Source organism: Nelumbo lutea, chromosome 5 (genome assembly GCF_056320005.1).
Source record: "Nelumbo lutea isolate HS-2025 chromosome 5, American lotus-T2T, whole genome shotgun sequence".
In the NCBI taxonomy this organism is placed as follows: domain Eukaryota; kingdom Viridiplantae; phylum Streptophyta; class Magnoliopsida; order Proteales; family Nelumbonaceae; genus Nelumbo; species Nelumbo lutea.
Window position 1 is genome coordinate 2,471,860 of NC_142688.1, and position 16,202 is coordinate 2,488,061.

General features: G+C 37.6%; 1 long non-coding RNA gene and 1 pseudogene across 2 annotated transcripts; one reads left to right on the forward strand and one right to left on the reverse strand.

The window, feature by feature from the left end:
• Positions 1 to 1,297: 1,297 nt before the first annotated feature.
• LOC148849808 (uncharacterized) lies at positions 1,298 to 1,904 on the reverse strand. Its single transcript, XR_016099797.1, has 2 exons — positions 1,770 to 1,904; positions 1,298 to 1,636 (listed from the first exon to the last, which is right to left on the reverse strand). It is a non-coding gene; the product is annotated as an uncharacterized LOC148849808 (long non-coding RNA).
• On the forward strand, positions 1,617 to 14,538 carry LOC148849809 (protein HIGH CHLOROPHYLL FLUORESCENCE PHENOTYPE 244, chloroplastic-like; annotated as a pseudogene). The gene is made up of 8 exons (XR_016099796.1): positions 1,617 to 1,903; positions 4,672 to 4,903; positions 7,932 to 8,126; positions 10,695 to 10,787; positions 10,936 to 11,031; positions 11,308 to 11,345; positions 11,705 to 11,828; positions 14,261 to 14,538. The product of XR_016099796.1 is annotated as a protein HIGH CHLOROPHYLL FLUORESCENCE PHENOTYPE 244, chloroplastic-like (transcript).
• Positions 14,539 to 16,202: the final 1,664 nt, after the last annotated feature.

Genomic DNA, 16,202 nt, shown 5'->3' on the forward strand with positions numbered 1-16,202 from the left:
GTATCTCATTGTTTGGTTCAATTCAACTGATTATTAAAAAATCGGGCATGCCTCGAAAATCAAGACCCCACCAATGCATGAAACGCCAAATTTGGTGTTTCGTGCATCAGTGGACCGTTTCCCCCTACGGTTGACTGATGTGTATCCTATGTGGTGCTTACCTATCGACACATACATGAAAAACGGTGATGAAAATCACCTTACCAAACAACATAGTGTTGCTCACTACCTACGTGGCAGAAGTGTTTTTATGTGAAAAATGGATCTTAGAAGCATGGGCACTTTTTCTTGAAAATCGGTCACAAAAAGTGCCTACGCTTCCAGAGATTGAGAGAGAGAGAGAGAGACTAAAACCCCCTTTTTTTTTTTTTTTTTCCAATCACCCAACATTAAAGGGCAATTCCAGTATAAGATTTTTTATTATATCCAATATGGATTAATAGTCCTATGTTGGCAATAGCCACATAACTCTCCGATGACATGGCAAAGGCTTTTATAACTTGAAATGTAGAGCTGTTTGTTAGAGCTTTGTTGGTTTATGGACCAACTTGTAATCGAATTTTAAATGTATAGTTGGCTTCGACTATAACTTCACCTAATTTTAAACTAATCCAAAAGCAATGCTATTTTTATAATTCTTATCTAGATGGTGGATCAATGGTCCACCTTTTCAAAAAAAAAAATGCATGATGTCATAATTGAATAATAAATATTTAAGTTTATTTTTAATCATATTGTTACTTTTTTTTTTAATTTTTAAATTTTATTTTAACTATGATATATCTAAAATTGAAGTAATTAATATGAAGAAAAATTTCTCACATGCAACGCATATGCTTAATTACTAGTAGATAAAAGTTCATATTCCAAAGAATCACACGTAGAGATGTTGATAACACACATAAAGTTAATGGTATTTCATAACTAATTGATTGAGCAGCAGCTTATAGACCACCTGAAAAGGAATATTTATTATTCGATCCATATCTTGACATAAGAAATCCAATAGGAGCAATACTTGAAATGGCGATCCATAAAAGAACACCTATACTAAGATCGGCTATAACAAGACGATAACCAAAAGGAATTTCTGAATAACTAAGTAGAATTGATATGACCGCTATAGATGGTACAATAATGAATAAACGAGTATCTTCTTCTAGATGGGAGAAGACACTCTTTGAATTGGGTGGGAAAGTCACACTCGTTGGGGAGTTGTAGGGATGCACATGGAATGGATTCAAATTGGGTATATATTCGAGTCTGATCTATACCACAAAGAGTAGGTCCTATTGCATTTTACAAACATCAATTAGTAGAATCCATTAAAGATGTTGGGTATCTGAAAAATCAGAAATTATACATGCTTTTTTATAGAAAATAAATAACGAAAAAGTAACATAGTGTTCCGAATTCAATCATAAATTCATAATATCCAATCCGATCGAAAAAAAGCCGACAAGGATATCCGAATCCGTTAATACAGGATCGGGGTTCGGACCAGAACGGATCATGATCTGGTTCGATTACACCCTACTCGGTGCAAGGTCGATATGGTATGAGTTGGACAAAAGGCTGATCCATACAGTGGTAGGACGTGGCAGTTTTGAGATCGACTGCTCCTCACCCTCCTTCCCTGGATGATGGATAGATAGAAATTAGAAAGTAGAACAGAACTATATTTTTTAACAGAAAACGAAACATAGAAAGAGAGAGAGATGATGGCGTCAAGATACAGCGGTTTTTCCACCCAGGTGGCGATCCCTCACCATCTCAGTTCTCACAGCAAATATTCTACCCGCAGTGTGTCACTGTCGTGGAGGCACCATTTAGCACAAGAAGATATCGCCTGTGTAGTCTCGTCCGCGCCGGTGCCGTTCACCTGTTCGCCTTTCCAAGGCAAGTTATTCTCCTTCGAGTTTCGATTATCATTCTATAATTGTGTTGGTCCTGGCTATCCGGTGGTCTGGATATGGTCTTAACCTTATTGAACGGAGTGGCAGCCTTCACACTTGAACCCGTATTACGCTTGTCATACCGAGATTCAATTACGCAATTGCACCAAACGAAGGAGAGGACAATAACAACCACAAAAGAAGGGGGACCAATTGGTTATCCAGGGAATCAACAAAATAGCAAAACAAACCACAAAGTCAAACTATTATGGTTTCGCACTGGAGGGTTTATAGAAAAATCGAACATTATGCAAGACTTTTCCCTATTCTATGCCAAAATTCAGGGCAATAATGAACCTGAACGCTACTAGGGCTGCGTTTAGATGCACGTAAAAAGAAGGAAACTAAATGATTTCCTGGGAAAATGATATTCAATAGTAAAACAAATCCTATTACTAATTTACCTGGTGCCTTGTAAGTTGGGAAGCAAATCTGAGTAGTTGAAAATCAGAAATATGAGTGCTGCAAGATATGGATCAAGCAAACCACCATTTTACGGAGAATGACCTACGAAAATTAGGTCATTTTCCTATAACTACTATTCACGTATCTTTGTGCTATAATTGAACATATATTACACAAAATGTGGATATGATTAATGGATTTCATTTTTTTTTTAAATTCCAATGGTACTTGAGGTTTATAAGAGAAATGAGAAGAAGAAATCTCTCTTGAATACAAAAGTATGATAAAAAAGAACAAAGAATTAACATGATACCAAAAAAGGAAAAATAATTGAGATTTGGAGATTTAAACTTTAAAGTATTAGATGATACAACATTTTCCCTTTCAAGAGCCAATGCTACATAAGCCAATATACGCACACATTTTTTTTTTGTTTTATTGTATTTCCTTGGGGTGAGGATTTATTACTTTATGATCATGGTGTTGCATCAAACTATTTATGTATAACTTGGATATCTAGAGTGTCAAACATGTGTGACAATTTGTCTCATTTGTTATAGATTATGTGATCTCCTACTCTAAAATCTAAATGATTATTTTACAATAAAAAGGTTGTTTTAGTCATGCTACCCAGAGAAAAGAAGAAAATGGTACCTCTCAAAAAATTGCAACTGATCTATTTCTTTATCAATAAAAGAATGCTATTAGTATGGGGGTCTGAAAAGAAAAACCAACTTTGCATTTAACTATAGACAAACTTTTTTTTTGTTTTTTTGATAGGAAATGATAACTTTCATTAGATAATTGAAAAGATTACAGGCTTAACACCCACAAAATGGATGGAAAAAGAAAATCAAAAACTTACAAACAGGCCCAAAACAAAGCCTTCCTAGTAACTCCTTGCTTAGCTAAAGTGCCAGCCATTCCATTTGCTGACCTTCTTACCCAATTAAACTGCACCCCAATCTCCCTTGCTAAGCTAATAATCTCTTTTAGAGGCTGTCTAAGAGATCACACTCCCAGGTGTCCAGTTTGCATCCACCCTATTACCAGCTTGGAGTCTCTTTCCACTTCTAATTGCTGCATGCCCCATTGTTTCGCCAGTTTCAAACCTCAAAGTAAGGCCATTACTTCTGCCCTTAATGAATCTCCCACCCCAGTTGGGCCTGAGTGACAATCGAGTTAAACTTCCCTTGCCCTCCTTATTCTTCCCAACATATTTAATCATAGAAAATTCAATAGTTACTCTTTTAATCCTAATGTACTGTCCTACTGATGCAAACTTCACACTCTTGGAAGCTCTCATCTCTATGGGTTGGACATCAAGACTCTATGGGGAACATGCCCCTAGGTAACATTGGGTCCAAATCACAATTATTGGTGATACATTTGCAAATAATATTGTGAACAAAGTAAAATGCTAAAACTAAAAGATCATTACCTAATGTCGGTCTCAGCTATCTAGGGTCTTGGGAGGGGTGGACTGGATATGACCTAACCTTTGGCATTTATTCAAGGTGGATCCTCTCAGATTGAAGCTGCATTCTCATGCTTGTCAGCCCAAGGTTTTACCATTGCATAAAGCAATCATCCATTGAACAAAGTAAATTGCTGAAAAAGTTAAAATGTTACTGAAATTTGTTGACAACCAAATTCTACTTTGCTTTCCCATCCTTATCCTTCCCAAAACATTCTATCATTGACAACCCAATATTAATATCAGATGCCCTTTCATCATAAGCATTGAACTATCAATACAAACTTTATATTCCTAGAAGCTCAAGGTACATAATATGACTAGATATTGGTGCTTTGTGGGGAATATGCCTCTAGGTCAGGGCCAAAACCACAGTACTTGATGATATCTTGCAAATCTTCGAATCTTAAAAGCTTAAGGTGAAAATTAAATATATTTGCAATTCTTCTCTATTTGTTTGTGATGATTGGGTGCATACAATTCTTCTCTATTTGTTTGTTTTCCAACCTTTTTGGGTATTGCTTTCTAACTATTATGCATATGTAACAGACACTTAAACATTTCATGTTTTACTTCATTGAACATATAAAAAATGCTGCTTTAACATGTTTTGCTTTGACTTGCTATCATTTTTTGCTAAACTCTCCATATTATAGTAAGACCGAGATGGTTAAAAAGTCCTAGTTTTCATTTATTATTTTCTTAAGTATTGTTTAAAATGCTTACCTTCTTCATTTGGAACCTCCAGCTTGGTGGTTCACTGGCATTTGATTCATCACCTGATATTTTTTTACCATATAAGAAGGTTTTCACACATCCTTATTTCTCAGGCAGATCTTACTTACCATTAACAATAACATGTACTACTCCCACAGCAACGGCAGCCAATCTGGCTCCAGGTACCCCTGTTAGGCCGACAAGTATATTAGTTGTTGGGGCCACTGGAACTCTTGGGAGACAAGTGGTGAGGAGGGCTCTGGATGAAGGCTATGATGTAAGATGCCTTGTAAGGCCTCGGCCAGCACCTGCTGACTTTCTTCGTGATTGGGGTGCAACGGTTGTCAATGTAAGTTTTAAACCCAGATGCTACTATTTTATTCAAAAGGAACATTATGATCATTTGTATTTATGACTTTATAGTTATCTGTAACATAACTTTTGTAAATAAGTTATTATCATCTCCTATTTCTTATCCCACCTTAACTGTGTTCTTATTAGGGTGGATCTTAGGAATGTTTACTGGCTTTATATGTTTCCCTTTTATTGAATTGAATTAGCCTTTGTAAGCCAATGACTATCTAGGTTACACTTGTGTCAAGTTAAAACCTGCCAGACCTTATACTTCTGGACCTGGCTGACAATCATGCCAGGTTGGAATTGGATATCCTCAATTTTTTTTTTGTTCATTTTCCTGGACCCAATGCATATAGGGTTGATAATGATCCATTTGTTAGGATAATCATTTAAACTATATAAGACTGGATAAGGTAATACCTTCTCATTCATGCATCTGATTTCACAGAACCTTATTTCTTTGGTAGGTAACTGATAGACTTTTATTAATATTTAAAATTTAAGAGTACAGGATCAGACCAAACACCCTATGGAAGGTTAGCCTTAGATAATCCCACCAACAGGAAAAGAACAGAGAAAGAAACTTTGATCATAACAATTATATCACTTGACCCCAATACATGCTTTCCCTTGTGACCCCTTATTTGCCATCTCATTTTCAAATCTTGGTATCCATGTTACATTTGCTCCCGACTACAATTACATTGCAGAACCTTATCTATCACAACTACAAAACCAGAGTGGGTGGGTGATCCAAATTGTATTGGATGGAATGAGCTACGCGATGGGGATAGTCCTGCTCCAAACCCTCCAACCCCGATGAAATCTGGATTTGATCCCAGGTCTTTGCTACTCTCAGCAGGAGACTTTACCAGAAAGCTATCTGGAACCTTCATTAGAGCTATATTTCTCTCAGTGGACTGAGAACGACAACTGCCAACTCAGTGTCCAACTCAACAAGACATTCTCCTAACTATATGAGATCAGCTACACATATCTTCTTGTCATTCCATTTTATCAAGCGCTGCATTCTCTGTCAAATTGTGATCCACCCTTAGACCGTTTCTCAATGTTTCAACCTATGTTCTTTTTTTGCCTTTCCCCAGCTCTTTAAAATTCCTGAAGTCAGACTAGATTGTTTCTTTTTACTGGTGTAGTAGGGTGGTCTTCTATGCACATGCTAAAACAACATTAGGCTACTTTCTATACTTAATTACCTGCTATGCAGTTGATGCTTTTTCATGATAACATGTAGTGTGATTCCAGAAATTCTTGAATTTGTATAGCAATTTGATCTGTATTATTTGTTTATTATCAATAAAATATCACCGGTTAATGATTAAAAGAATTGGGTAGCAATTGGAATGTCTTTATGATACCTATTTTTTTCTACTTTAGAGGTTTGTTTCGTGCTCATAGTGTAATAAGGTTAGGCAATTATTCTGTAAAAGTTTTTGGTCACTTGTAGATGGTGAGCATTGTCATCCCAGGTTGCTTTAAGAATGTCATCATATAAACCATTCTCTTCATTCTCTCTCTCTCTCTCTCTCTCTCTTCCCTTAATTTGGCCCAAAATTTGCAATTTCTTACTTCATTTGAGCAGACAGACTTGAGCAAACCAGAGACTATACCTGCAACACTGGTTGGTGTTTATACAGTAATTGATTGTGCTACAGGACGCCCAGAAGAGCCTATAAAAATGGTAAATACTATCTAGATTTTTTTTAGAGTTCCTTTTCCCACACAAGTATCCAAGTATGGAGAAGTACAACTGTGGGCCTTTCAACAACTAGTTTAAGAATAGTCATTTGATTGGGTCAACGTGTCTTTGCCGTCTCTTATTACTTTTATTAGTTTATAGTGATACTTAATACAATATTTTACATTACCTTTAAAAAACTCTATAAATATTTAATTTTTTATGGTAAATAAATGTGAATTTTGTTGTTATGGAACCACTAACCAGTACTTCATCTTCAAACTGTCCAATGAGAATTTGTAAAGTTGGTTATCATGCTAATCTCACAGAATGAAGGTCCTGGTCATAAATGCTTAAATGGAAGACATGGTGCACCTCCATTATAGTGCCGCAACTCCTCTTACGGTTGATCATATTTTTCCCTACCAAATGAAGGAAAGAATATTATCAATTCAGAATTCTCATTTTCAGTTCATAGAAGTGCTATTGCATATTATCTCTTTTCAACTTAAATAGTTTCAAATTAGGGTTTGACATTCCAAATCATCTGCTTCAATTGTTCACTATTGGTATTTTTATGATGCCACTATTTTGTAAGCACATCTTGCCAGATCTCTTTCTATAGCACCATTATCCCAGCTCACCAGTTGAATGCTTTGATAGTTCAATCAGCCCAGGTTTAACCAGCCCACTCATCAAAGTCAGTAATAGTCTCTTCCAAAAATGGTCTAATGAAATCCTACAAACCAGCATTACACTCTACATTCTGAACTAATCTTTCCTAGTTCAGCCCTACCTTAACACCATAAACCGTATTGGCATCCAATCACTAGTACATTTTCTGTAGGATTTTTAAGGACCAAACTTAATGTTCTGAATGAGCAAAATTCTGTTTTGCTTTCTCCTTGCCTACTTACATCATACCAGTTGTGCTACTAATTTATCATATATTTTAGTTAATTGTTTTTTAACCAAATTAGTAAATTTAATCTGCTAGAGTTCTAACATTTTATCCCTGAAATTTTAGCTTCTTTGATTGACGTATGGCATTGCAACCATGAGGTCCTATGTTTAAATTTCAACCTACTGACCAAAAGTCACAACACAAGCACATGCACACACCCATGCATGTATATATGTAACAAGCATCATAGTTTTTTGCAGTTTGGTTTAGTACCATAATATTGTAGGTTTTATATGAAATGTGCGGCTTGTGCTTTGGATTGTGTAGAGGCATGTCTAAGGCTTAGTTAACATTTTTCTCTTTAGTTATTATGACTTATAGAGTTTTGGCCTGTTCTAATCATCTTGTTCTATTTAGGTAGATTGGGAAGGTGAAGTTGCTTTAATACAATGTGCAAAAGCAATGGGAATTCAGAGGTATGTATTCTTTTCTATTCACAACTGTGACAAGCATCCCGAAGTTCCTCTAATGGAGATCAAATATTGCACTGAGAAATTCCTTCAGGACTCAGGTTTAACCTACATTATCATTCGGTTATGTGGTTTCATGCAGGTAATTTATGAGCACATACTAAGATTATGGATTTTTCTTCCATGATACCAAAAAGTTGCTAACCATTGTACAATTTTAATTTAAAAAAATAAAAATTAGGAAAAGCAAAAGAAAATTGTCAACTCAAAATTTCAGCTTTTAATTAGTTTTCTTCCTGTTTATGCTTTTATGCATAAAAAAGCTTATGAAGTTGCTTTCATTTATACTGGGATGGTTCTAGGATCCTTGTAGTTAAGTCTTGTCGATTGGTATGATTTACACACTGGGAAGGCCAAGAGATTATTCATTGGAATGTAGCACACCAAAGGGGCTAATGCTTGGTATGATGGTAAATTCTTGAGTTGACAAGCGCAAGTAATGCAGATTTTGAGTCTGAGAATGGCCACTTTGTGCAAAAAATGCTGGAGAATTGGAGATTGGTCCTGTATCCAGTTTACCCTTCCCAAGACCCTGGACAGCCAGGACCATCATTTGGTGATGACCTTTTTAACATAACATTAACCAAGGAGAGAAGCTATTTTTCAGTCTGTTTGTGTGTGGATTTAAAAGAAGATAAGAATAATGTAATTACCTATTGAGGATGCCCTACATTTGTGCGCCCTAAATTTCTAATGTTAAGAATTTTAGATTTTAAGGCAACAGATCCAGGGTTGAGTACAGAGAGACGAGTTCAAGGAAAAAGCTGTAGGAGAGCTTTTTCCCTATGGATGTTCTTTCAGTAGTACCTTTGTTTGGGATTGGCCAAGGAGAGAATAATGTAATAGACTGGTCTCCAAGATTTATTTATTTATTATCTTTCTTTGCGTGAGGTAAAGTAAGATTTCATTGATCTCAAAAGATCCCTGTATTGTGATTCATTCCTTTAAAAGACATGAATAGCCAACCATGAGTGAAGCCTTCCCAAAATTATCTGAAAAACTTTTAATGCTGAAGATGCCTTTTCCTTGAAAATCCTAGAATTCCTTTCCTGCCACAAACCCCCAAAAAACTGCTGGAATCATATGCTAAATAATTCTGCCCCTCTTGCTTAGACCATCCAGCCTCCATCCCTTTAAAAACACTGCCACTGAGTGTGGATGACATCCCTTAACAGTAAATATACTCAAAACCTTTACCTGAATAAGCTGAGTGAAAGCTGCAATGCAACAGTAAGCGGTACATGATTCAGCTGCCTCCCCAGACATCATACAATCAAATGATGACACTGTCATGTCCTTTCTTGCTAATTTATCTTTAGTGAGAATTCTATTCAGTTATGCTGTCCACACAAAGAAAACCACCTTTGTCCACATGGAGAATTCTTACCAAGTTATCTTTGGTGAGAATTCTATTCAGGTATGCTGTATTCGTAGGGACCTCCTCATGTTCTATTGATGCCAAATGCTCAGAAAACGACTTAACTGATTACTTGCCTGATTTCTCCCACATCCACACCCTGCTGTCTGATGAATGAAGATAGATTCACCTGACTGCTATATAGCCTCTGTAACATCTCCACCATTGAACCCACTTCCCAATCATTTAAGTTGGTCCGAAACTGGGGCACCCACACCATATTTTCATTCTGAAGCTGTAGGCAAGCTGCCAAACTTACCTGGTTACCTCCTTGTTCATAGCCAACTCAAACAACAGGTTTGGGAAATCTTCCATTAAAGATCTTTCCTCACACCAGACTATGGTCTGCAAGATTCTTTTAGAAAACTAGAGAACAAGTGGGTGAATTAGATTGGGAAAAATGGGGTTACTTTTGCTAGGTGCTTGCCATACTTGGACCTCAAAACAAGAGAACATAGATGCCGATCCAAAAGGTAAGAAATTGATGAAACCGGTAAGCATAGATGAGTGAGGAGTCAAATGGTGAGACATTAGTGAAACTGGTCCTTGTTTAGAAGGATCAAGGCACAACCATGGGTGTGAAACTGGTCCTTATTTAGAAGGATCAAGGCACAATCGTAGGTGTAGGCTGCTCCAGTGGTTTTCTTTTATAGATTATTTGTTTCTTCTCCTGCAAGAAAAAGGTTCTTATCTGAATTTCACTACCAAGCAAATTTGACGCTTCACAAGGTTACCTGTATGGTTAAGAACATAGAAGATTTCAAATGACTGATTCAAATAACCAATATACAACTACTAAGAAAATCCTTATGAAAAGGAAAAAGTACTAATCCTACTTTCCTAAACTAATATTTGCATGGAAGATCTTCTGTAGGATATGTGTGGGGCTAATAGTAGTTCTATGGACAAATAATAATAGAATATATGACCGTTGTGTGGTGGGCCTAGAAAAGCCCATGTAGCCAAAACCCATGACCCTTTAGAGTCTCACCTGGCTAAATAAGGGCTGTTTGCAGTCTTTTTACAAGCTGACTTTTTTTTTTGTTCCTGGTCCTGCATTATTACCTCTAGAGTGATGTATCAGAGCACCTAAATGAACTAGGAGCAAAGAAAAATGTGCTTTTCTAAAATTAAATAATCCAGTGGCATCAATACACACACATGTCTCTCCTGGCTTTTTGTTCTAGTCATACATTTTGTCTGGTGATTTTTGATGCATCATTGCCTGTGCAGGGTCTGATTGGGCAGTATGCAGTGCCTATACTAGAAGAGAAGTCTGTCTGGGGAACTGATGCCCCAACAAGAATTGCTTACATGGACACACAGGTTAAGATTTAATTGCAGTTAGGTTCCACTTTAGTTTCTTGATGGAAAATATGCTCAATTATAAATTACATGGTGCCTATCCCTTCGCTGTATAAATGAGTTTCCTTTTTTTTGGGATTTGCTCTAAATGAATTCCTTTCTTTTCTAGGATATAGCTTGATTAACATTCATAGCTTTACGAAATGAGAAAATCAACAAGAAGCTTCTCACGTTTGCTGGGCCTTGTGCATGGACAACCCAAGAGGTAATAAAGGATTTCTATCTTGTCAGGGCTCATTTTCATTATTTGCTTGAGCTTGAGAGCTTTTTTTTTTGTTGCCCAAAAAAGAAAAAAAGAAAAAAAAAGGCAGAGGTTAAGGTCTGTATCCAGTCTATCCCAAGATCCTGGACATCTGGGATCATCATTAGGTAATGGCCCTTTTAATTGCAGCTTGTCAGCAAATGGTCATTGCCTAGGTGAAAAAGAAGTGAAAATGTAAGCTTTATCCTTCAGTATTGTGGTTGATCTTTACTTTGGCAGGTGATAACATTGTGTGAGAGACTTGCAGGACAAGATGTGTAGAGAGACTGGGCCGAATGGGTCATAGTATCTTCTCTTGTAATATCTTTTATTTTATTGTTGGCTAATGGGCCTGTTATTTCTTTTTGTTTAATCTCTTTATGTTACTGCCTAGCTGGCCGCCCACTTAAGGGCATACTTGTCATTACTCTAACTTTAATTCTTAATGAAAAAGGATTAGAGGAGAAAGGGAAGATAATTCAATTCTTCTTCTTCTTCCTTCTCTTTTCGCCATCTTCTTCTCTTGTGTTGCTGCTCTTACTTCTCTTCTTCCTTTTTTCTTCTAGTCTTCAAATTTACACCTAATATTTGAGGACTGATTTACATCTTGGGAGAGAAGATACTAGGACCCATTCAGCCCAGTCTCTTTACAAGATGCAAATGTAACCACTGTCCCTGTCTCAATCTTGAAGTTCACTCGCCAACTGACTCGGTTCTTTCAGTGGACAAATGATGTTGCTGATAGATTGGCATTCTCAGAGGTGATAAGTGGTACTTTAACCCATCCATTTTATTTTTGGACTTCCTCCCCTGTTTACTAGAACTATCAATTCACCAGTCATCCATCTCAACATCCTCATCTTCGCTACAATTATTTCATTGGATTAATCATCATCCAAACCTCATCCCGACTATATGGGGTTGGCTACATGAATCCTGCTCAACAATTCCATTCTGTTCAGCACAACATCCATTGTTAAATTATGGGGCCCTTAAATCATTTCCCACTACAATCGTTTTGTTGAAGTATTGTTTCTAAATTGCCTCTTTAAAACATCCCTTTCAATCTGATTTTGGAGCAGTTCCTTGGTTGTGTAGGAGAAAAGGGGACTCATACTGTAAAACCCCAATCTCCGTGCATTAATAACGGGAGCTAAGGAAGTCTTGACCGGTGCCTGTCTAGATCTCTAGGACCAAATATTATACATTATTGAAGTAGTTGTCTACACTCTTCCAATTTAACAGAAATGTGTCCTTGATAGTCTAGAATAGTAAAACAGGATTCTTGTAGCCGACCTCAAATGGCCTGATAAGTTGAATGAGTTGTATTAAGATGTGTCTCCATACATGAATATTATGAAAATGTGCAAATTGAGGATAACAAAAGTGGTACATGAAGCAGGCAGGGAGTCTAGACTTGTAAACCACTGTCTGTTGCATCATGTATAGGATATTTGTCTTCTGTTGAAGTTAATATGTTTTTTTTTTTTTTTTTTTTTTGAGAAAAGATAACTGATTGTATTAAATAAAAAAAAGGAAGTACATGAGAGGATGTACAGACTACAGGAAAGGATCAACATCAGAAATTACATAGGCAGAAATCTTTCACTATATGGATTTTCCCTAAAGATGTCTGATTTTGCCAAACCATCAGCTGTTGAATTTAACTCTCTGGGAAACCAGGTTAGATTTACAACCAAGGTGTCCAAAATATCTCTGGCCTCAATCAGGTAGTGTGCTAGCCTCCAGGGACCTCCCTCCTTCTCCCTTAACCATTTTATAGTATTTGCAGAATCACCTTCAATGGTTAGAGCAGACCAGCCCTTATCTTTAGTTATTTGAAGACCTGTGAGTACAGCCAAGATTTCTGATTTTGTAGAATCAGCAACCCCAATTGGGCCAAAGTTTAGTCTAAGTTCTGACTCCACTTTTGCATAGAGAACATTAGATCTGTTTAAAGATCCAGATGAAGAAAAGAGGATTTCCCCCAAGTTTCTTTGCAAATCATTCAAAGAAAATCTTTTGAACTCCACAGAAACAGATGCCCACAGGTTGCCCAAGAATGAGATATGAAGAAAATCTTCAAAACATCTGGATCTGTTTTCAAACATATGATTGTTTCTTTCTTCTCAAACACATCACATTGGTAATCATGCGCCAGTAAATTTTCCCCCTACTACCAAGGCCAATACCACACTGCCATTGCCAAATGAAATCAATAATGTGTTCAGGAACAACCCAGCTGTACCCATCAAGATTGAGGAAATAGGGCCAAATCTTCCATTTTCCTGAAGAGGTGATCGGCAGATTCACCATCCCTCAAACAAAATGGGCAAGCATGGGGAGAGATAAACAGTCTCAGTCTGCCTTTGTTCTTCTTCTGAACCAAGTCACAAGTTTTGATTTTTTTTAGGCAAGCCTCCCACAAAGAAGGAGACTCGGGGGGGGGGGGGGAGGGGGGGATATGAGAACACCAGATCCTCTTGTATGGAAAGCTTGCATTAGAGATTCCCAGTACCAGGGTTCCGAAGGACTTAGTTGAGAACTCACCATTAGGTTGAAGCTTCCAAATATGTTGGTCTGGGGTTGCTAAGGAAATGTAGGCCTCACTTAGAGAAACTAAAAGATTTGTAGTCTCATCTATCTCTACATTTCTTAAAGGTCTTCTAAAATTTATTGAAGTTAATATTTGTTGAAACATTCTGAGGCAGATGATGTAGTGCTTTGACAATGTTTTTTGCTCACCTAAAATAAAGTTAAATGGACTGATGATTATGGTAACCTCATTTCTTTAGTTTGGTAATCATAATCCAATTTCCTCCATATAGTTTTCTCAAGTTGTACAAGTGATTAAAAACCAAGAAAGCAATGAAAATACAAAATAAGCAGCAAACCATCAATATTATTTGATAAGAGACAAATGTAATATAATTGAGATTAAAAAAGAGATGCTAAGTTAACACATTACTGAACCTTTCTAGTCTTTCTATTTGGTCATTGTCTTAGAAGGTGTTATATGTCATTATTTTTGTTCGGTTGTTATATATCCTTATTTTTTCCTTACCTATTCATCTATTTTGTTTTTCCAATTACTTGTCTTTTCCTTTTATAATTGTTTGTCATCATCTTTGAATCCAAGCAGCATTTTGTTTATGGAAAATAACATTCTATTTGTCTGGTGATATTTTCTTAGGTTCTCACAAGCGATACAGTTTTCTCAGTTCCCATGACAGAGACATCTAATCTTCTTGGGGTGGACCCAAAGGACATTGTGACTTTAGAGAAGTATTTGCAGGATTACTTCACAAACATATTGAAGAAATTGAAAAACCTCAAAGCCCAGTCAAAGCAGGCTGATTTCTACATCTGACAGAACCAACTTCTGTTTTTGTCTGTACATTGTGTAAGGACACGCTGGAAGTATGTAAGAGTTTAACCAAAAGGGGCCAAGAAAGTATTATATTTATCTAATTCTTCTTCCTTTTTCATTGTTCTTGTCATACGAAAAAAATGGGTAAAACGGATGAATTGACACCATCTTATGCCTTGTTATCCAAAGAGTATGAGAGAAAACACTACTTAAGCGTTTAAGCACACACCCAAGACGTGAAGGCAAGCACAGAGTAGGGTTATATATGGGCGGGGCTTGGTTTTGGCCCAGGTTTTTCAACATTTTGCGTGGGTCTGAATATCTGAACCTGAGGCAGATCTTCTCTTGGTCTGGCCTATCTCTGTCCCCACGTAGGGTGACAACTGGCCATTTCTGTTAATTTCCCCAATAAGGTGAGTCATTTATCTAGTTCTCTTGTTGTGATTGTTATTGTTGGTGATTTCTTTTTCTATTTTTATTTTTTTCTGCTTTCTTTCTGTCATTTTCTTTTTCTTTGCTTTATTTTTTTTAATATTTTTCTGGTAATGGGCTACACAATAAGGGTAGCCCTCCCCCAAACCCCTATACCTCCCAACCCGGGTTAAGGCGGGATTCGGTCCCAGGTCTCTGCTATAACCAGTTAGAGACTTTACTAGCAGGCTAGCTTGTCACGGGGATAATCGTTGGGGCCCCGTGCGACACTTGAAAGGGGCGAATAAGCCTATGCAACAAAGCAAACACACACAAAAAGGCAACAAGATGGAATACGAATTAGCAAAAGGCTATTTGTATTGCAATAATCAGTGGCAAGCACAAGCACATAGTACAATGTCGAGGGGATCTCGTGCTTAAACTTTACATGCTTGTGAGCTCACTCGACTACCTACCTCACCTCGAAGATTACGTTAAGCTTTTGGGGGAGTGACAATAAGAAACATAAAAAAAGTGGGAAATCATACTACAATATTACAATAATGCCATTGGCAATCCCCCCATACAAAAGTACATGCATAGCCCACCCATGACACACTTGGACATTGGAGTGGCGGCTGTAGGCACGTTGGTTGGCACTTGATGACGCAGCGAAGAGAACACTTGTTACAGTCTCCACCACTCAATTCGGTCTTCGTCCTCGAAGACTAGCTTTTGCTTGAGGCTTGAACTTGTTGGTGAAGGAAGGTTCTTTGACTGTTGCACGAACAGGGTTTCTTCCAAGGCCCAGAAAGGAGGTTGGGTAGATGGCTAGTGGATGCTTCGGATGGTGGGAAAACCTATGGCTAATCCCTAAGTTAAGGTCCTGCCTGGCTGTTTCGAGGAGGGATTTTCGATGGTTCCCGATGGTGGTAGGAAAATTGGTGGCCAAGGCTGGGTCAAAATGGTATTTTGGATTATTAGGGTGTTGGTTCCCATAAATTTGTCCCCAAGGGTGACTCACAGGGCTACTACGAGATTTAGTTTGAGGGATGATGTGAATGTGGTCCCTAAATGGTTTGGGTGGCACTCGCTCTCCCTGCTGGTTGTGGTAGTAGATGTGGGCAAAGTTTGACACGGCCTTGGGTCTTCTATTGGGCCCACCAATTGTGGGTGTATGCAGCTTCTTCTGCAAAGGTGGCTTCCGTTGCTGTTGTTGTGGCGGCATTGGTGCTGGCGCTGACTTCTTCCTGGAGTTGCTATGATCACTTCTGGTTGCACTAGTGGTGGTTGTAGATCTCTCTGCCATCAATGGTTGAGGGTGGTGTTGGAGTTGCAAGGCTGAGACTTGCTT